General features: G+C 38.9%; 1 protein-coding gene, 1 long non-coding RNA gene and 1 pseudogene across 3 annotated transcripts in view; 1 reads left to right on the top strand and 2 right to left on the bottom strand.

Annotated features, from left to right (window-relative positions):
- LOC308384236 (uncharacterized protein) overlaps positions 1 to 22,344 on the bottom strand; it is a 352,712-nt gene that overhangs the window by 124,325 nt on the left and 206,043 nt on the right. The gene's annotated exons all lie outside the window — the stretch shown is intronic.
- LOC308385228 (coiled-coil domain-containing protein 106-like) lies at positions 828 to 3,609 on the bottom strand (annotated as a pseudogene). Its single transcript has 4 exons — positions 3,474 to 3,609; positions 2,928 to 3,086; positions 2,250 to 2,450; positions 828 to 1,150 (listed from the first exon to the last, which is right to left on the bottom strand). The product of its transcript is annotated as a coiled-coil domain-containing protein 106-like (transcript).
- On the top strand, positions 4,954 to 6,070 carry LOC308384856. The gene is made up of 3 exons (XR_013969412.1): positions 4,954 to 5,290; positions 5,480 to 5,587; positions 5,706 to 6,070. It is a non-coding gene; the product is annotated as an uncharacterized lncRNA (long non-coding RNA).

Raw genomic sequence — 22,344 nt, 5'->3', positions numbered from 1 at the left:
ATGGGAGCCTTATTGTAAAGTGTAAAGCATAACACCATTTATTAATGACAAATAAACATTTATAAATGCCAAATGGGAGCCTTATTGTAAAGTGTAAAGCATAACACCATTTATTAATGACAAATAAACATTTATAAATGCCAAATGGGAGCCTTATTGTAAAGTGTAAAGCATAAAACCATTTATTAATGACAAATAAACATTTATAAATGCCAAATGGGAGCCTTATTGTAAAGTGTAAAGCATAACACCATTTATTAATGACAAATAAACATTTATAAATGCCAAATGGGAGCCTTATTGTAAAGTGTAAAGCATGACACCATTTATTTATGACTAATAAACATTTATAAATGACAAAAGAGAGTTTTGTTGTAAAGTTTAAAACATGTCAACATTTATTTATGATCAACAAACATTTCTAAGTATTACTGGGCATTACTATAAAAAGTATAAAGCACCAACAGTTATTTAGCATTGCTAAACTTATATACAAGCCCTTTAAAGATAGCTAAAACTATATTAAGGAAACAAATCCCATCCCTAAATTCACCACTGGCATAAAACAAAGGAAAATTATAATAATTATAATATAATAAATTATTATACCTTAACTGAAACTGCACAGCTGTATTATTTACTCTACACACATTTATACAAATCAAAACATAAAAAAAAACTATAAAATAAACTAACAGGTAAATCTCTTAGTTGTGTGGAAACTCAACACATATGTGAACAGATCTTTGAAAAATGATTGGTTTTGCAGATCTTTTCTTCAGTTCAATATGCTCAAAAAACAAAACCACTTAGAACAAATTAGGGTTTCAGACAGATTTCCCTCTTTGAATTGGAAGCAAAGTACCAGCGGCCTTCATACTTTCTATTTTGTTTTTTACTTCATCACTGCCTTGAATTGCAGCCTCACATCGCTTAGCAAAAGCTAGTACCGTCTCTCCACTAGGCCTGTTGGACAGTAGCTCCTGGTAGACATTGGGGACCGCAATAGCAAGCTCCCCAACTGATGAAGTGGACACAACAGTGTTCCTGTCGAGCCCATGCTTCTGAAAAGCTTTGGTCATGGTCTTCGTCTTTGGAAATGTCTTGAGGAGGGATTTGTATCGCTGCACAATGTCATTTGGCGTTTGAACTAAAAATGAAAACAAAGCAAACTAGAAAAATTTGCATTTCCTGCGAAAATGCTGTGTGGATGCCTTAACGCTGAAGATGTCTGCTGAAAAAAGCTGAAAAAATTGAAAAAAAAAAAAAGCAAAGAATATTGCTCTGAGCAGGATTCGAACCTGGCCCTTCTGGTACTCAAGGCAGGTTCGCATCTCACTGCGCCAACATCTTTCTGACAAAGAAGAGGTGGAGAGACTGATAATTGTGCTGAAATGAGCAGAAGAGGCTGAGAATTGTGCTGATAAGAGGTGAATAAGAAGAATTTCTGCTGAAAAGAGTTTAATCAGCAGAATTTCTGCTGAAAACAGTTGAATGAGCAGAATTTCTGCTGAAAAGAGGTTTTTTGCTGAAAACAGCTTAAAAAGCTTGGATTTGTGCTGAAAACAGCAGAAAAAACTGAAAATTGTGCTGATAAGCGGTGAAAAAGCTGAAATTTGTGTTGAAAAGAGTTAAAAAAGTTTAACTGTTAAGTGAAAGAAATGTTGCCACAACCTGGATTTAAACCCGGGCCTCCTACTCTGAGAACGGCTGCTTATCTCACTGAGCTAAAACATGGCTCAGCCAAGCAAGCAAAACTTGTGATCACACTGATAATGTGGTCCTATTCAGCAAAATGGGCCAAAAAATGACATAAAAAGCTTAATATCTGAAAAAGTATAAAAGTTATGACTACCAAAAGTCATAGCAGGCATCAGGAGAAAGAGCTGAACAGTTTAGAGTTTGAATGGTGAAAAACGGCTGAAAACTGAGGGAGTAGTTAAGCGGCAAAGAAAGTGGCAACTTGAAGAATAATAAAGGATAAAGAATAAAGAGAAACATCCACATCCACACAATAATTAGAAAAGCAAATGCTCAAAGCATACTAATCTATACATATATATATATATATATATATATATATATATATATATATATATATATACACAGACAGATAGATAGATATGTATATATGACGTAGTGAACACAGAGTAATTTTTAGAACAAATTAAAATCATAATACTATCTTTTATGTCACATTTATAGTATCCTCTTCTGTAAAATCTTCTCTTCCAAAATCTTTTGCTCACCACGCTGCTGGAGCTTCTTCTGCTCCTTCTTGGGTTTCTTGGCTTTTGAATGCTTTTCGTTGTATTTGTGCTTTCGCTTCTTTGGGGATGAAGATGAGGATGACCACACAGACGATACAGATGAAGATGCGAAAGATGAATCTGAGTTTTCAGAAGCCTTCGAGGAAAATGGATCATTGAATGGTTCGTCTTTAGGTTGCTCTGCAGGATGTAAACAACAAAATGGCTGGTTTTAGAAACAAGTCCCCTGTTTAAGAGAATGAGGATTTTGTTATAGAAAATCATCATGTGAATAAGGTGTACATATACACACACACACACACACACACACACACACATATATATATATATATATATATATGTATATACATATATATATATATATATATAAAACCTATATTAATTCTGATTGTAAGGCTGTTACATTACTAGTTCAAGTTGGAGTTATGATCTTATGAACTATGAAATTGAATCAGTCAAGTTAGACTTGGCTGAACTGAATTTGGAACCAGATCTCTTTAGGAATGAACTAGCACAACACTTAAAGTTAACTGACTAAAATCTTTTAATCAACACAATGACAATAAGGGAACTTCACTGGGATTGATAAATTATCTAATGTTTATTTGAAGACTGTAAAATAAAAACAATGTTCATGGAACAAGTCTAGTTTCATACTTGTAAGGGATGATAGCTGACTTCGGAGAAAATCTCTCTCTCCTTCCAGTTCTTCAATTCTCTTCTTTTGCCATTCCAGTTTCTCCTTAAGAAAAGTCAGTTTCTCTCGCTCCTTGTTAAGAAGGGCAGTTGCAGTAGGGGCAGGATTAGAAGAAGAATCTAAAGAACAAACAATTATTAAATTACAATACTAAAATAATTTATAATCTAAACTTGGGAAACTCAAATAAAATATTGATTAAAAACGGTTACAACTTGAATTTATAAAAAGCCACTTTGTAAAAATTATGTTATATACACCTGTGGTGGTTCAGGCATTTCTAAAACAAGGCAAATAATTCTTATGTGTACTGCCTTACCAGGGTGTTTAATATAAATTTAATGATGCACATAAACAAAACTAAAAATATACTGTACAACTAAGTGATATAAATCGTTTGGAGTAACCAATAGTAATAGAGCTATTCACATGTTATGTGATGTTAGTTAGCCACTGTAGCTAGCAGCCAAATGGCTCGGTAGCTAGCTAGCTAGCATTATACTCACCTTCATGTCTAACTGCTGACGTCGTTGGCTTAGTGCAATCTAGATCATCCAGTCTCTGCTTTTTGTATCTCTTCGAACGTGTGCTAACTGTGTAAGTCGCAGACGCACACAAATTTTTATCTTCTGCTCCATCCATGGCGCAAGAACTTGAACGAGCGCCTTCAGTGTTTCTGTTCGTGCCCCTTTGGCTTGACCTTCCAGAGCGCTCCACTGCCTGTCGCGCTCTGAGAGGAGGGGCTTTCCTTAATAAAGTTAACTGTGATTGGATGGTTGTATAAGCTCCTCTGCGTTTAAATTAAATTTGTTTTCCCTCCCTTTGGCGGCAGAACATATTTCTTTAGCATGAATCCAGCGGGTTAGATCTACATAACAAAGTCGGAGATAGGGCTGGGCGATATGACCCAAAATTCATATCTCGATATTTTTTAGCTGGATGGCGATATAAGATATATATCTCGATATTTTTTTTAAGCCATAAAGTAAGAACAAAAAGAGAGTTCTTAGTTAAAGCTGTGTCCCAGATGTCACACAGGCACTTTTATTAACATACAGCACAGATGTACATGAAAAATTACTCAAAAATAAATTATGAGCATTCATTAAATAATAATGCTCCATAAATAAAATAAAACAATGTTGTTTTTGTGCATAACAAAGAGCTCACAATTGGGCAGTCAAAATGTAAACTAAAAGACGCTGAGCGTAATAACAAAGACAGACAGATTTCACAGCAGCTCTATTTCCAAGTTTTACTGCGTGACTGACAGCCTGGAGTTTGAAATCCACTTCATAACCACGTCTCTTACAGGTGCTATTTATGGTCCTTATACACACACAATACGGTAATATTACGTTGAAGCACAGTACGTATCACTCCGCGAGGCTCCTCGGTAGCCGTAATGCGCCGACAATCTATCAAGCGGTGCAGCTCCGTAGCTGACCAAAATCGTACTCAAACATTTTTGACAGATTGCTGAGCGCCGCGTACCACATAAAATCGGTTCGCGTCCATCAAGCACAACCAAAATTCATACATAAGGCGCGCTGTCAACTTTTGAGAGAATGAAAGGATTTTAGACTATGCAGCCCGTAGGGACTAGCGCGGTTAGCTCGTTAGCATGGTTAGCTCGTTAACACGTTGACGCCGTCCAGCCCCACGCATGGGGCGATGCGCAGTAACTCGTTAACGGAGATTTGCCGTGTCCATCTTGTCGCTGCCTGCACGTGAAGCGATGGGGGAGGAGGGGGAGTTGTGTTCAGTGAAGGATAGAGGCGAGGAGGAGTAATGTTGCGTAGAGACAAAAGTAGACGAAAGAGAGGCAAACTTGCGGCTCCACAACTATAATTATAACGTAACATAGACTATATCGATATAAAGGATATTGTCACATCTTATATCTCGTATAAAAATATATCGATATGTTTTAAAAACTCGATATATCGCCCAGCTCTAGTCGGAGATACATTATAACAGGTGAGACAATCCTCTTTTTTGCGTGGGACTATTTTTGATTATAGGGCTTGTTTTATATAGCATGTGAAGTTCTTTAACTCTGAACCGATTTGCACTAGACTCCCATAGAGTATTTTACGGTGTTTCGAGGTGATAATAAAATAAATTACTCATTTTTTCCCACCAGAATGTCTCTGGGAATGAGATTGCGCGCCAGAATAGAAGGAAAACAAACTAAATATAAGGCACTAAGGCTCATTAAATGGCTGCAGAAGAAACACCTGCTAAAAAAGAAGCTTAGATGTCCTGTTTGTCACCATAAGATGAAAATGATTTCCGTGGTGAAGAAAGACCAATATATGTGGTATGTATAATGCATGATAATGTAGTGCATGTAGTAAATATAACAAAATATTTCGGTTATCAATGCAAGAGGGAGCATTAACCTCTTTTCATTATTATTTTCTTCATACTTAATTTTGTGATTATCTTTTCAATTAATGCTCTTGTTTAAGGGTCCATTTCTTTACTTAACTCATTTGTATGTTCTCAGGTGCTGCAAAAGAGCAAGTCATAGGAAAGTTTCCAGAACAATTAGAACTGGCTCCCTCTTTGAGAAATCAAAAACATCTCTTTTCAGTTGGATGAAGTTCATTTACAGGTATATGTAGATGTAGACATTAATAGCAATGCACCTTTCATAATTGAACACCAATACGAGACTTGTGAAATAAAATTAGGGCCTCAGAAAGTAATAATTGCCTGGATTTCTATCACAGATTTTCACAAGGGCTCAGGCTCAGACAAATAGATATGATCGATGATGAAGTGGCTGGCAGCTCCAGAACACTAAGTAGCATGGCAAGACACATTCGACATGTTTGTATACGTGCAATTAAAAGACACAGAATAAACAATGGACACCGTCTTGGTGGTGACAGAGAATTTGTGGTTATAGATGAAAGCTGTCTCCGTCATCAGCGAAAGGTTGGTAAACTCTCAGACAGGTTTGTTAGAATCAATGCAGATCTGAATGTGTCCTCTAAACATGGAAACCTTTACCATAAGTAAAAAAAATTAGTAGAAGCAACCATCTTTTTGAATGTTTCTTTGTAGATATTCTGTTTAATTTTATTCTTTTTGTTTTCAGTATGCACGTGGACGCTTTCGAAATGCATGGAAAAGGAAGAAATGGGTATTTGGAATGATGGGAATTAAAGACAAAAGGCGAAGGCTTGTGTTAAAACTTGTTGAAAAACGATCAAGGCGCCACCTTGTTCCTCTGATCAGACAGCATGTTAAGTTGGGTAGTGCCATTATCAGTGATGAGTGGAGAGCCTACAAGAATGTTTTGACAAACATAGGGTACAGACATTACACTGTAAATCACAGCAGGTGGTTTGTAGATCCTCAATCTGGCAGTCATACACAGCATATCGAAAGGGCTTGGATGACCATCAAAGGACATGTCCGTAGACTAAGAGCAAATCGCACTGAGAAGTTGCTGGAGGAACACCTGATGGTTCTTGAGTGGTCATCTTGGCTTGGTTCGCGACACCCTGATGGACCACTGGGACGCTTATTTAAGGACATACAAAAAATATTTCCAGTTTGAACCAGTCTGGCATGAACTTTTTTTGGAGTGGGTGACTGTTTGGTGTTTTAAAAAACACATTTAATGTTACATGTGTTACTCTTACAATACATTTTTGACAGTAGTTAAATGTTATTTCAAGCACTGATTGTAATTTAGGTCTAAGTGTTATAAATGGTGACATTATACATTTAAGACTCACTTTTGGCAATTAAATGTTTATTAGTGATTAATAAATGGTGTTATGCTTTACACTTTACAATAAGGCTCCCATTTGGCATTTATAAATGTTTATTTGTCATTAATAAATGGTTTTATGCTTTACACTTTACAATAAGGCTCCCATTTGGCATTTATAAATATTTATTATTCATTAATAAATGGTGTTATGCTTTACACTTTACAATAAGTCTCCCATGTGGCATTTATAAATATTTATTATTCATTAATAAATGGTTTTATGCTTTACACTGTACAACAAAGCTCCGATTGATAGTTGTGGATATTTATAATGCATTTATGAAGTACAATTTTATATGATAAAAAATATGTTTACAAATGCTGATTGTGCTTACAGGATAGTAACTTAGTCTGAAATGTTTAATATAGCAACTCTAGATGAAATATATAGGTGAACACATTTGGCTCACTATTTGGCAAGAAACCGGTCAGTTTTTTTTCTTTTTCTCACCCTTAACTAATGCATAATAAACCATTAATAATGGTTTATAAAGCATTTACAGATTAATTAATAATATAGCTATAAACTATTTATTAGCATCTATAAGGGGAGACTTATTGTAAAGTGGTACCAATTAGTTAAATAAACATGCCATGAAATAATTAAACATTTTATTAATTAATTAAAATGCAAATCACCTAAATAATATTTGAATAATTAAATAAATGGCCACTCTGAAGACATTTAATAAATTATTCATATCAAATTTTATTTAATTATTAGTAAATGGCCTGTATTTGTATAGCGTTTTACTAGTCCCTAAGGACCCCAAAGCACTTTACACATTCAGTCATCCACCCATTCACACGCTGGTGATGCCAAGCTACATTGTAGCCACAGCCACCCTGACAGAGGCGAGGCTGCCAGGCACTGGTGCCACCGGGCCCTCTGACCACCACCAGTAGGCAACGGGTGAAGTGTCTTGCCCAAGGACACAACGACCGAGACTGTCCAAGCCGGGGCTTGAACCAGCAACCTTCCGATTACAAGGCGAACTCCCAACTCTTGAGCCACGATCGCCATATTTTTGCATGTTTTAATTAATTATATATTATTATTATTTGACCACAATTAATTATTTAATGACATGTTATTTAATTAATTTTGGCATTCAATGACAGCTCGACGGACCCTCAGTTTACCTGCATATATCCTGTTCATGATTTTATAATTAATTACATATATAATATAATTATAATATATAATATAAATAAAATCAGAAATAAATAATGTATTTGATGTGTTTTACATTAAATTAATGGCATTTAATTAATCAATTCCAATTTCAGGCTAATCTGTTTCTTATATTTTACTGGTTTAGAGTTATTCCAGATTCTGACTGATACTGCTGTCTGATATGACACGTTTTTCATCCTGTGACCAACCACTCATATACTCTAGCTTACAATGAGGGTCAAAGGTCAGACTGCAGTAAACAACCTTGTACATAAACAGTGGCATGAAAGATTATCTTTCTTCTTTTTGCATTTGTTACATGCTATATGTTTCAGATTGTGAAACTAATTTCAATATTAGACAGTAAAGTAAATGCAAAATGCAAATTTTGTGTATGATGATTTAATTTGGTAAGGAAGCAAAAAACAAATTATCCAACCCTGACCCTATGAAAAATTAATAGTCCAGCCAATACAGAGTTTGAGTTGAATGTAATAATGTGACAAAAGAAAGCAAATGTTAGGCATTTGTTACCATCTTTAAACCAGATGCTTAACAAAAACCCATATTTACAGATATATACAGATGGCACATGTTATTGCACAAATTATGTTTTATAACCATTTCGTTAATTTTATTAAATAATAGATCATTCATCAGTCGAAAATAATGGATTGCATTTATATAGCGCTTTTTGAGACCCTCGACGTGCTTTACAATTCCACTATTCATTCACTCTCACATTCACACACTGGTGGAGGCAAGCTACAGTTGTAGCCACAGCTGCCCTGGGGCAGACTGACAGAAGCTGCCATATCGTGCCATCGGCCTCTAATGGCCAACACCAGTAGGTGGTAGGTGAAGTATCTTGCCCAAGGACACAACGTCCAAGACAGACAGAGCAGGGGATCAAACCGGCAAACCCCTTAAAGCTTGGTCCCCTCAAAAAAGTACATATTTCACACCTTTGATTAAATACTGTCAAGGGCTGAGTGAGCGGCTGGTGTTTTTCCATTCCTGGGTGGGATCCTGGACACTCACCTCTTCCTCATTCAGTGACAATCAGCATGGCTGCATTTAAGCTCGGCATGGTCATCTCTCCTTCGTTAGTCCATCAGGTACCCATGGTAACAACACGGCCACAATTCCTTGTTATTTAGCTATTGCTTTTTGCATTCTTACCTCGTCTCCTTGTGTCTAAAGCTTGCCTTGCATCCACTCTCAACCTGACTCTGTCTGCAACCTCATGCCAGCCTCACGGCATCACGGGCATCGGCGGAAAAAACATTAATATTACAGATAATAATAAAACATTAAAACATAAACATTATAATACAGACTTATAATTTGGACCGATGTTTTTTCGAAATTCTTTACGCGAAAAGTGAGCGCGAGAGCCCTCGGTGCGCCTGCTTGCTGCTGAAGTCAAAGTAAACTTTATTGTCATCTCCGCTACATACAGTCCAGTATATAGAGAGACGAGATGATAAGGCTCCAGTTACAGCAGTGCAAGAAAACAAACAATAAATAGAGCACATTTCATTTATAATGTTGTAAATCCAAGCCCATTATGGATTCATGATTTGAATCCTGGGTTGTGTGGAATCCCAGAAATACACCTTAGACAAAGCGAATCTGTGAACTAAGGTGTAGGTCTGTTAGGTTACGTTGTGGTGATCGTCGAGTTGGGGGACTTATATTCATACTGAAGTGCGAAATTAAAACCAATGGAAGATGGACAAGAAAAGTTGAAACCCATCAGGTGCTCAGTTTAGAAAAAAGAGAAAAGAAGAGGAGGAGAAACGAGCAAAAGATGCAGGTAAGCAGATGTGTCATTGGATAATGGCATGTATCCTGAAACAATCAGAATCAGAATACTTTAATATTAATCCCCAAGGAAATAACGTGGATTGCAGTTGCTCCAAGAAGAAATGGTAAAAATAGTAACAGTAACAGACTAAACTCCAAACATTAGTCATTGTCACCTTAGTTTTATTGTTGTTGGCGATATTCACCTGGAGTCATTCACTCTCACTGACAATCACTTATACACGCGAGGAACTACTTGGATTACGGTGGTCCTGTTTGTCAATGTACGACTCTTCTAATGCTCGGACAGATGTGATTCTTGGTGAGGATTTATTTTACCGGTCAAAGACTAATTTTGGAAAGCCCCGCCGCTTGAGAAAACGCGGAAAGAAAGGCGGCGTGCGTCAGCATGTAAGAAAACTTCGGAGGAAGAATCGTGTTCCTCTGCCTTCTATGATTCTGGCCAATGTCCAATCTCTTAGGAACAAAACGGATGAATTACAAGGAAATGTGCTTCATCTACAGGGAGGCTTGTCTGATGGCACTTACCGAGACATGGCTGACCGATATGGACAGTGACACTTCACTGCGAATCAGCGGCTTTGGGACCCCTGTCAGATTGGATCGGAACTGTGGAGTAACACGCAAATCTCACCGAGGAGGGGTTTGTTTGTATATCAACCAGGGCTGGTGTAATAATTTTACTGTGCGGGAGCGGTTGTGTCTTCCTGACATCGAGCTCCTTTCAGTATCTGTCAGGCCTTTTTACTTACCGAGGGAGTTCCCTCAAATTTTTGTCACTGTTGTTTACATTCATCCTAAGGCTGACGTTAAAGTTGCTGCCGATGCCATTTTTAAAGTGGTACACAATCTGCAGACTCTCTCACCGGATGCTCCTAATTTTATTTTTGGTGATTTTAACAATTGTAATCTTAAGAAATCACTGAACAATTTCTTTCAATATGTCACTTGTCCTACAAGGAATAACAAAACGCTGGATTTGTGTTATGGACCAATTAAGGCGGCATATAAGTCTGTGGCTGGACCTGGACCTGGTTCTTCGGATCACAATGTTATTCACCTCCTCCCTGCTTACAGATCTGTGATTAGGAGGGAGAAGGCCTGTGTGAAGCGGACTAATGTCTGGACAAAAGACAGTTGTGTTGCCCTTCAGGGGTGTTTTGATTGCACTGACTGGTCCTTGTTTCAAGAGAGCACTTCTGATTTGGATGAACTCACCGATGTGGTGTGTAGCTACATCTCTTTTTGCAAAGACTCTGTGGTTCCAGTCAGAGAATTTAAGACTTTCCCTAATAACAAACCATGGCTCTCTAAAGATATTAAGGATCTGATTCTTAAAAGGAAAATTGCTTTTAACGAGGGAGACGTTCCCACTATGAGAATATTGAGGAAGGAGGTGAGGGCTGCAATAAAGATCGCTAAGATGAGGTACAGAAATAAGATTGAGGCAGAACTCAGCAGTAACAACCTGAAAAGAGCTTGGCTTGGTATGAAAATAATGGCAGGGCTACACACGAAAGGTAAAAGTAGCATTACCTTAGAGGGGTTTACCTCTGACAAACATCTGGCAGACAGTCTTAACAGTTTTTACCTTCGTTTTGAGAACTTTGACTGTTCTAGGCAGACCAGCACACTGAGGGAAAAGACTATCACTCCCCCATCTATTTGTATTGATGAGAGGGGGTAGCTAATCTTTTTAGACACACTGAAAGCAAGAGTCCTGGACCTGACAACATCTGTGGACAGCTACTGAGAACTTGTGCTGATCAGCTGTGTGGGATTTTTCACCATATCTTCTCACTTTCTTTAGAGCTACAGACAGTACCTAAGATTTGGAAACATGCTATGATTGTTCCTGTTGCTAAGGGCAGTTCTCCTAAGGCACTGAATGATTTTAGGCCTGTGGCTCTGACTTCTTTAGTGATGAAGACATTTGAGAAGATAATTAAGAAGGAGATTTTAATGCAGGTTGAACACCATCTTGACCCCTTCCAGTTCGCCTATAGAGCAGGGAGAGGTGTGGAGGACGCTGTTGTCATACTCCTGCATCTCTTGTATAAGCATCTTGAGGCCCCCCACACCCATGCAAGATTATTATTTGCTGACTTTTCGTTTGCATTTAATACAATTCAACCCCTCTTACTTGCGGACAGGCTTTACAATCATTTCAAGCTTGACACTAGTCTGGTCGGCTGGGTGACAGACTTTCTGATCAATAGGTCAGAATGTGTGAGGGTGAATCATGTATTTTCTGATGACCCCAGGGTTGTTGCCTCTCTCCTCTTCTGTTCATTCTGTACACGAATGAGTGTCGCAGCAATTTCACAAACAGACACATCCTGAAATTTGCTGACGACACAGTAATCGTCAGTCTTCTAGTGGGGGATGAGTCAGGCCATGGACAGGTTGTAGATGATTTTGTGAATTGGTGTGATGAGTCCTTCCTTTCACTTAATGTGTCAAAAACTAAAGACATGATTATTGATTTTAGGAAGTCCTCTTATTGCTCATTACCTACTATCATTAAAACTGCCGATATTGGGATCGTTGAGAGTTATACATATCTAGGTGTGGTACTTGACCATAAACTGTGTTTTGAATCTCATGCTGATGCCACTACTAAAAAAGTTCAACAAAGACTGTTCTTTTTAAGGAAAATGAGATCTTTTAAAGTCTCATCTGAGATGTTGTCTTTGTTTTATAGAAGTTTTATCGAATCTGTGATGTCTTTTTGTATTGCTGCCTGGTTTGGTAACCTGACGGTGAAGAATAAGAATCGGTTGGGACTTCTGGTAAAAACTGTGTCATGGTTCGAGTTTTTGAGGAGGAGACAAACGACTGCATGGTCCTCAGTAGATGTCAAAATAGTGGTTTTTATTATACACATATATATGTGGGGAAGATGAGCATCATAAACCTTTCAGAGCTGATCTCCCCCGAACAACCATGTCACAAGGCTTTTATTGCAATGATGACGTCAAGTCACATGATAAGTATCAGTCAGTTCTCAGAACTCAAGAAGTTCTCCTTATATGGCCATCAACTGCTACTTTAGAAACAAACAAGTGTGTATTATGTTGTGCAGTTTTGTGAAAGTATGTGCAAAGAGAGACTGTCCTGAGACGACCTCCCTGTCCTTAATAAGTGTGTGTGTGAATGTGCTTGTTTTACATAACTATGTGCATGTTGTTATTCGCCTGAATATGTGCAAGTGAATGGAATAGGCCCTACTGGACCCACCAGCTCGAGTGGTGTGGATACAATGATGTGCAACAGCTTAAGCAGATAGAAAGAATGATACAGAACAACAATAGACTGATTAAAGTGATGATAATCTGTGTACATTAATATCTTGCTCAGATTGACATAGATATAAATCAAAGATTATTCTGTCAACTGATTCGACAATGCTAAATGATTGATTAATGATAGTTCTGACTATAAACTGTCACCATAAGAATACAAAATAAAATATCTCTTGTCCACAACTGCTAGCAAAATTTCAGGGCGCTGGCAAGATGGACTTTTGGCCATTTACAATAGAAATGTGCTTAGAAAGGCTCATTCTATTATTAATTGTGTGAACCATCCACTTCACAGTGAGTTTGAGTTTTTGCCTTCTGGCCGCCGTTTTAGAGTACCTCCGAGGAGGACCAAAAGACTCCAGGTCTCTTTTATCCCTACTGCGACTTGTCTCCTTAATGGCAAATAATTGTCCTTGAACTTTCTATCATTAATATTGTTATTATTATTTTATAGTATTGTTCTGTTTATTTTTATCCTTCTGCTGCTAAACTAATTTCCCCTTGTGGGACAATAAAGAAATTGAATTGAATTGAATTGAATTGAATTGAATTGAATTGAATTGAATTGAATTGAATTGAATTGAGCCAGCATAAGAAGTGGTCCTGTCTAGTTTGGTTTATCCTTTATGTGGATAACAGGTGGTCAGAACAACAAAAACAAAGCAACAAAACACATTCAAACATAACACTGGGAGAGCACTGAGAGAGTACTGCAAAAAAATTCATTTCATTTGTTTATGGCTGTAGCAGGGCCTCCTGTGAATTTGACCTTGTGAGAGTGTGTCCCAGCATCTTTCCTGCCTCAATTGTCACACTTTTTGTTCACCTGACTCTACTCAGCAATTAACATGGAATACCTAAGTGCAAAGAGCCTTGTTGGTTTGCAGCTAGTGAGCTGTGTGTGTGATGACTGCTTGCTCTTTTTTGTTTGTTTGTTGATTTAACCTTTTAACTTATTTTTCAGTTTAGTGACCAACTCCTAGGGTTTTGTGTTGTTTTCTTTCTTTAAAGGTGAAAGCAGCTTGCCTGTTGCCTCTAGTTTAATTAGTAATTTAAATGTTAATAAAAATCTAATTTGTGGACATTTGATTCTCTAAATGTAAAGATACATATCATATAGAATAATTCCATGTAGAATAGAACAGAATAGCCCTTTATTTTCATTGTGCATGTACAATGAAATTATGTGTGATCCATGCCAACTATAATATATACAGTCTAGAGGAAGATATACATAACCTGAGTAAAGCACACTATGGAGGGAAAAGTGCTTGGAAACAGTGTAAAAGGACTTAGTCTGAGTATAGAGTCCGTATGTGAGTGGCCTGAGGGTTATTTAGACCATGGCTCAGATAGGTGAGGTGGGTGGGGTGTGAGGGGATAGTGTTTGTTAACAGTCTGAGTGGCCCAAAGGAAGATGCTGTTGTGAGTCTGGAGGTGTGGGACCTGATTAACATGAGGTGCCAACCAAAGGGCAACAGGTCAAACAGGTTGTGGGTGGGGTCACCTGGGATGGACCTGGTTTTTCTGAGGCAGGAGGCAGTGGCAGAGGGCAGCCAGTGTTTTTCTGGGCAGTGTTAATTACCCTCTGTAGAGTCTTCCAGTTCTCAGTTGCCCATGCTTACCAAACACCCGGGAATGTGAAGGGCACACTCTCCACTGAGGAGTGGTAGAAGGCCAGCAGCAGCTTCCGGTACAAATGATTCTTCATCAGGTCACAGAGGAAGTGCAACTGCTATTAGGCCTTCATTACCAGGGTGTTGGTGTTGTGGGTTGGGGTGACATTAGCAGAGAGGGGGTTGCCCAGAACTGAAGGTGGAGACAGAATCCACCCGGCCCAGACAGTGGACCATTATGTTTTTTTTAAGGACGTTCATCTTCAGGTTATTTCTGAGCATCAGCAGGACAAGTTCTCTACCTCCACCCTGCACGCTGTCTCATCTCCATCAGAGATGAGCCCAACCACGGTGGTGTCATCAGCATACTTGACGATGATGTTGGTTGGGTGGGTTGGTGTACGATGAGATGTAGGTGGATTGCATGGAGCTGGAGTGAAGAGAGATGGAGATGGGAACATGGGTTACACAAGGGCATCTGCAATGGAGAATGACAAATGTGCAGTGAGATTTAAAGTATTGCCATGAATGCTGGCCTGGAGAGGTGTGGGAGAAGGTGATTGGACCAGTGATGACACAAACAGCTTGACAGAGTGATAAAGCTTAGATTTAGCCAGCAGCATTTGGGAGTGGACAGATGTGTAGCCATAGATCTTCCTCACTGAACTTACGCATAAGCTTCATTTATTACCTTATACTTGATGTCTGGCATCTAAAACAATCATTTTTGCTATTTTCCTTTTCACCTTTTCAATTCCTTTATGAGCAGTTTATGGCTGGGATTGCTTGTTTTGTCTGCACGGGTCCTTGTGTTACATTACATTGACTATACCATGTGGTAGAGTAGAGGAAATTCCTCAAAGGATCAAGCAATGGAGATCAAGCATTTTTTTTAATTTTTTTTTTATAAATTTTATTTTCAGTCACAGCAGCATGTTAACAACAAAACATTGAACATACAGTAGTTTGCTGTTCAGTAGTTACAATACCCCAAAAGATAATAGAAATAGAGAAGGAAAAAACAAACAAACAAACCAAAGAAACCCCTACAAAACAACAAAAAACAAACAAACAACAACAAACAAATATAAAAATAAAATGTATAAGGGACATTCAGTGTACAGTTAACTATGATAGTGATATAGAGATATGGCATCCGGTCATGATAAGGTGGTCATTTTAAATGTTTCCATGTACATCAGGAATGGCTGCCATGCCTTAAGAAATTTGGCGGTTGAACCTTCCAGTGTATATCTCATCTTTTCTAAATGTAAAAACCTCATGAGCTCCGCAAGCCACTGTTCATGTGTGGGAGGAGCTTCCTGCTTCCATCTTAAAAGTATAAGGCGCCTTGCGATAAGTGAAGCAAAGGCAATAAAATTCGAATAGCATTTTGGCAAAGTGATGTCTTGAGGTATCACCCCAAAGATAGCCGTTAGAGCAGAAGGATCATATTTAACGTTATACATCTCTGACAGAGTGTTAAATATAGACACCCAATAGTTATGAAGATTGGGGCATGTCCAAAAGGTATGAAGGAGCGAACCTGTTTCTGCTTTACATCTGTTACACAGAGGGTCAGCTCCTGGATAGAACTTGGCTAACTTTTCCTTGGAGATATGTAATCGGTGTAGGACCTTAAATCGAAGGAGCCCATGCCTGGCACATATCGAAGAAGAGTGTACCCTCTGGAGAAAAGATTGCCGGAGCTCATCTGTTATAGTCATCCCAAGGTCTTTCTCCCACTGTGCTTTAAGGATGAAGAGAGAAGGAGATTGAAGATTTAATAGTATAGCATAGATTTCTTTAATCGCCCCTCTCTTATGAACGTTTATATTAATAATTTTATCCAAAGAAGTTTCCTCAGGTAGTTCCGGAAATGAAGGAAATCGACTCTTTACAAAGTGACGAATTTGTAAATAGCGGAAAAAAGGTTGCCGAGGAACATTAAACTGCTTCAGGAGCTGCGTGAATGAGGCAAAAATCCCATCTACAAAAAGGTCTTTGATATTTCTAAGGCCATTACTTTCCCATATTTTAAAGGCCGAGTCCATCATGGAGGGTGGGAACATATGATTTGAGCAGATAGGTGCTTTAATTGACATTAAGTGTAACCCCAACCTTTTCCTACATTGCACCCAGATTCTGAGCGAGTCATACAACAAAGGGTTACGTTTATAGGTGTATAGTTCTAATGGGAGAGCTGAACTCAACAAAGCTGATAGGCAAATTTCGCCACAATTGGATGACTCAATTTGGAGCCAAGCTGGAGTCTCTGTAGTAACATTACTCATCCAGTACAGCATATTACGAATATTTGCTGCCCAATAATAAGACTGAAAGTTTGGCAAGGCTAATCCACCCATTGGCTTAGTCCTCTGCATGAAATCTTTACGAATTCGTGGACTTTTGCCATTCCAAATAAATGCAGAGATATGCTTATTCAGTGTTATAAAATACTTATTGGGTAAGTAGCATGGGATACATTGAAATAAATAAAGGAACTTGGGTAGTATGTTCATTTTGATAGAATTGATGCGGCCAATTAATGACAGTGGTAAATTGTTCCATCTCTGAAGATCTGTCTCAGTATTTTTAAGCAGCAGGACAAAGTTTCTTTCATAAAGATCTTTGTATGAGTGGGTAACCTCAACCCCCAGATAGGTCACATACCCTGATTTAACGTTCAATTGAAAATCCGAAAATGAAATCTTTCTGGCTATAGAGTTGACACAGAGAAGTTCACTTTATGCAGGTTCAACTTGTAACCTGAAATATTACCAAAACATTCAAAAATGGCAAGAGCACAGGGAAGAGAGCATAAAGGCTCTGACATATACAGCAGGAGGTCATCAGCATATAAGGATATTTTGTGCTCCTGGTCACCTCTGAAGATGCCCTTAATGCAACTGTCAGCTCGCAGTTTAATCGACAGTGGTTCAATTGATAATGCAAAAAGAAGAGGGGATAAGGGACAACCTTGTCTCGTACCACGGAGAAGTGGGAAATAAGAAGAGAATAACGAATTTGTTCTAACACGTGCCATAGGTGAGGAGTAAAGTAACTGAATCCATGAAATGAAATTAGGGCCAAATCCAAATTTATGTAGAGTATAAAACAGATAATCCCACTCCACCCGGTCAAATGCCTTCTCAGCATCGAGTAATAAGGCAATTTCAGGGGTTGTAGTTGACTTGGTGTGTAATATGTTTAAAAACCTGCGCAGGTTGAAAAAACCATGCCTACCCTTCACGAAACCTGTCTGATCTGGAGAAATTAACAATGGTAGATATTGCTCTAGCCTGAGAGCAAGTGTTTTTGACAGTATTTTTAAATCTACATTTAAGAGTGATATAGGACGATATGATGAACACTCTAATGGATCCTTATTTGGCTTCAATAGGAGTGAGATGGTCGCTTGTCGAAGCGTTAGGGGAAGACATTTTGAAACCAATGACTCAATGAACATGTCTCGTAATAAAGGTGATAAACTGTCTTTAAAGGTCTTGAAAAATTCAACCGGATACCCATCCGGACCCGGGGATTTGCCATTCTGCATTGAGCTAATCGCCAATTTAATTTCTTCCACTGTATTTTGCTCCTCCAATTGGTCTCTGAATGCCGGGGTTAAAGTCGGAACTGTCATTCCATCAAAAAAAAGCCTCAAACAGTCCAGGCGTGTTTAAAGATTCAGAATAATAGAGACTGGAATAGAATATTTTGAAACTCTCATTTATTTTTTGTGGTGTAGTGGTGACATGTCCAGATTCAGTCCTAATTTCAGGGATTATACGAGTTGCTTCTGATTTACGAAGCTGATGTGCTAAAATTTTAGATGCTTTTTCTCCGTGCTCATACCATCTTCCTCTAGATTTAAGAATCATAGACTCTGACTGCTGGGTTGAGATTAAATTAAATTCAGTCTGTAACGTTAGTCTTTTATACAAATCTGGAGAGGGGGTTGTAGAGTGTTGCTCATCCAATTGCGAAATAAGGTGTATCAATTCAGAAAGACATTTCCGTTTCTGTTTTCTAGTATATGAACAGTATGATATAATATGGCCCCGTAAGAATGCTTTTAAGCTTTCCCAAACCGTAATATAGGCCATGCCAGGCGTAATGTTTGTTCTTATAAAGATATCAATTTGTTTGGAAAGATATTCCACAAACTCCTTATCTGACAAAGAAAGAGGATTGAGTCTCCAGGAGTGCACAAAGGGTTCATCCGGGAAGCCGAGTTCCAAAACAAGTGGACTGTGATCAGATATTACTATGCTATTGTATTTACAAGTCTTGATATTGGGAAGCAATTTTTTGTCAACAAAAAAGTAGTCTATACGAGAATACGTTTGATGCACTGCAGAAAAAAAGGAATATTGTTTAGTGGAGGGGTAGAGAAATCGCCACGCATCAACAGCCCCATAGGTTTGTAAATATGACTGTAACACTAATGAGGATTTAGGGAGTGGAAGTCTTTTATCTGAGGAGCGATCTAGTACTGGATCCATAACAGTATTCATGTCCCCTCCAAGGATCAATTGGTGTGTATTGATCTGTGGAAGGGAATTAAGAAAGTCATTGAAAAAAGTTGAGTCATTCCAATACGTTTGCTAAAATAAGTGAAGTATTAAACAGGGACCCTGTCACAACTACATAGCGACCATTTGGGTCAGCTATTGTGTGAGAGACTATAAACGGAGTATTCTTATTAATCAAAATTGCTGCACCTCTGGCTTTACCATTGAATTTGGAATGAAAAATTTGTCCAACCCAATTTCGTCTTAATCTGGCATGATCTGTATGCTTAAGGTGTGTTTCTTGAAGAAACGCTACATGTACTTTAAGATAAAGAAGATGAGAGAGTACCTTATTTCGTTTCACTGGGCGGTTCAATCCCTTCACTAATAAAGTTAACATGGCAGCCATTACTCACAGCAGTTGAAGTGTCATCAACAGAAGTCATCACCATATAAGTACATGATGAAAAAGGCGGTTCCAAACGCAAATACCAATCCTATCATGGGTGCACACTGAAATGTTGTTGTTAACAATAATCTGAGCAAATAATATACAACAAAAAAGAAAAAAAACAAAAGAAAAAAAAGAAGTAGATAAGTCCCTCCCACCCACCTCCCCGTGTTCAGTGTTGTCCCCAAACGACACACACCAATTTCCCAAAGCTCCCCAGCTTCTATTAAGAGTCCTATTCACCTTATTCATAACCACAGCCCCACATGAGCAGAAGCATCTGAACTATGAATCACACATGTAGTCCAAAATATATTCAAATTAGAAAGTCACAAAGTCCAACATAATAGAGTAAAATAATTAAGAGAAGGAAAGAGAAAAACTCCCACGTCGCATTTACCCGTAACCGAAAAACGGACCTGTTTCACTTCTCATCAAAGCTGACCCCGGAGTCCCTTTTAAGTGACAAGTACTGGAATATAGTTAACCTCCCAGGAAACAAGGGCAAACTCACCAACATCTGAGATTTCTAAATGAACATTGAACATGAAACTAAGCTAAACCAAAGATCGTCCGTTTATTGATTGACAAAAATATAGTCACGATGGTACGAAAGTCCCGGTGGTTCTTATGAAATGTCATTCGGGAGATGACTCAAACTTGGAGTCAATGAAATCTTTCACTGCTTTAGGAGAGTCGAATACCTGTGTTTCTCCATTAAACGAGATCCGAAGCCGGGCAGGATAAAGAAGACCATAGCGAACTCCGTCTTTTTTCCGTAGTAGTCCCTTCACCTCGCTGAAAGCAGCCCGGCGTCTGGCCAGGTCGGCGCTGTAGTCAGGAAAGATGAAGATCTGCTTCCCTTGAAACTCCAGCCAGCCTTTCTGTCTGGCTAAGCGCTGTATCCGCTCCTTCTCCTGGTAGTAATGAATGCGAACAATGAACGGCTGCGGTCGTCCTCCCTCCGTCGGCAACGCAACCGCCGCCCGGTGAGCTCTGTCCAGGATCGGAGCCTGCTCCAAACCGCCGGGACCACCCAGTACAACGTGCAACAGATCAGCAACAAATTTAGTGGGATTCCCTTGTTCGGCTCCCTCCGGCACTCCTAATATACGCAAGTTGCATCGTCTTCTCCGCTTCTCCAAGTCGTCCGTTTTCAGCAGCAACTTCTTGTATTGGTTACTCAGATCTGCGAAACATGTCTCCATAACTTCTAGCCGCTTGTCCAGATTATTGAAGCCTTCTTCATGTTCGCCCAACTTCTCAGTACATTCGTCAAGAGTGGTTTGGATGGGCGAAATGGCTCGTTTAATTTCGTCCCGTAGGTTGTCATTTTCCTCTTGAATCACTTCTTTGACAATGTCGCGGAAAGCTAGCAGTGTCGCTGGGTCAACGGTAGTTTTGCTAGCGGTCCCTGAGCAGCTAGCCTGCGCTCCTTTAGCAGACTGCTTAGGAGGCATTTCACTTAGAGATAAGGCAAAAAGACGGAAAGAACAACAGCTAAAACAATGCTGACTTTCTTAATAGAGCTTAAGAAATCTCTGAATTGGGCCACAATAGGTGAACCATAAAGTAATTTAACAGATAAATGAGATCTCGTGGTTTGCGCGTCTACTCCATAACGCGCCCCCTAGCGGACCCCCGAGATCAAGCATTTTAAGGCCGGTTTCGTCCCAGTGACGTGATGAAGGCTGTCCCAATTTGAAGGGTAGGGGTGTCCAAATTCATAGGCTGCATCCTCCTGAGGACCCATCCTTTGCGGTCTACGTGGGCTGGGTCCTCAGAAGGTCGGGTAGACCTTCAGGTAGACTGGAGTGAGGTAGACCTTGAGCTCCCGGCTAGCTATCGAGCTGGTAGATAACAGACGTCTCCGAAAACGTCGGAGCACTTTTGCAAATATGCAATGTCTTGATAAACCAAGCAGATACTTGAAGTTTGCACAACTACATTCTTGCCTGAAAATATGTTAAAAGTTTCTTTTGTCACCCAGAAAGAATAATAAGAGTAATATTAAAACTTAAAAGTGGCCGCTATTGTTGGAAAATGGAATTGGCTTTAAAATACTTTAAAATATATGCAGTTCAATAGTTGACCTTTATCTTACAGAGAATGTGATGATTTTATGGATAATTAAAGTCAGGCATATATCCACAAACACAACAAGCTGAAAGTCAGTGAATGCTGTTTGGTTTTGTAACGGAGCGGAAAGGCTGATTTTATTTCCAAGATGTTTTGTGTTTTTAAAAGGAAGGAAACCTTCCTCAAAACGGGCAGAGCAGTGGAGCTGCCAAGGGAAGCACACAATTTAAACTGTAAGATTAAAAATATAATTTATTATATTTAAATAGTTAAAAATGTAAAATGAATTAAAAGGGGTAACACAATAAAAAGCAATAAAACACAACATTAAAAGTCCAGTGGCATCCGCCACGATATAAAAGTCACAAAGAACTAACAAAGTCCAGCGAAGTGATGTAAAAGGGAAACCCAGCGGAGTCCTCGCCTTCCTCCCCGCATTCCGCGTCCTGGTACGCTGAAGAAAGGGAGGGAGCGGCAGTCACTATTCTTTTCGGCAATTTTCATTCAATAAAAGGGGCTAAGTCGAAGACTTACCCCAGGTGGGCAGAGCTCTCAACTCCGCCCGCCGCTTCTTTAAAACTGCAAATCGGCACCAGCTGTCTCGCCGCC

The sequence above is a fragment of the Rhamphochromis sp. 'chilingali' genome (genome assembly GCF_963969265.1).
Source record: "Rhamphochromis sp. 'chilingali' genome assembly, chromosome: 17".
Taxonomy (NCBI): domain Eukaryota; kingdom Metazoa; phylum Chordata; class Actinopteri; order Cichliformes; family Cichlidae; genus Rhamphochromis; species Rhamphochromis sp. 'chilingali'.
This window is presented reverse-complemented; position numbering and strand designations above follow the sequence as displayed.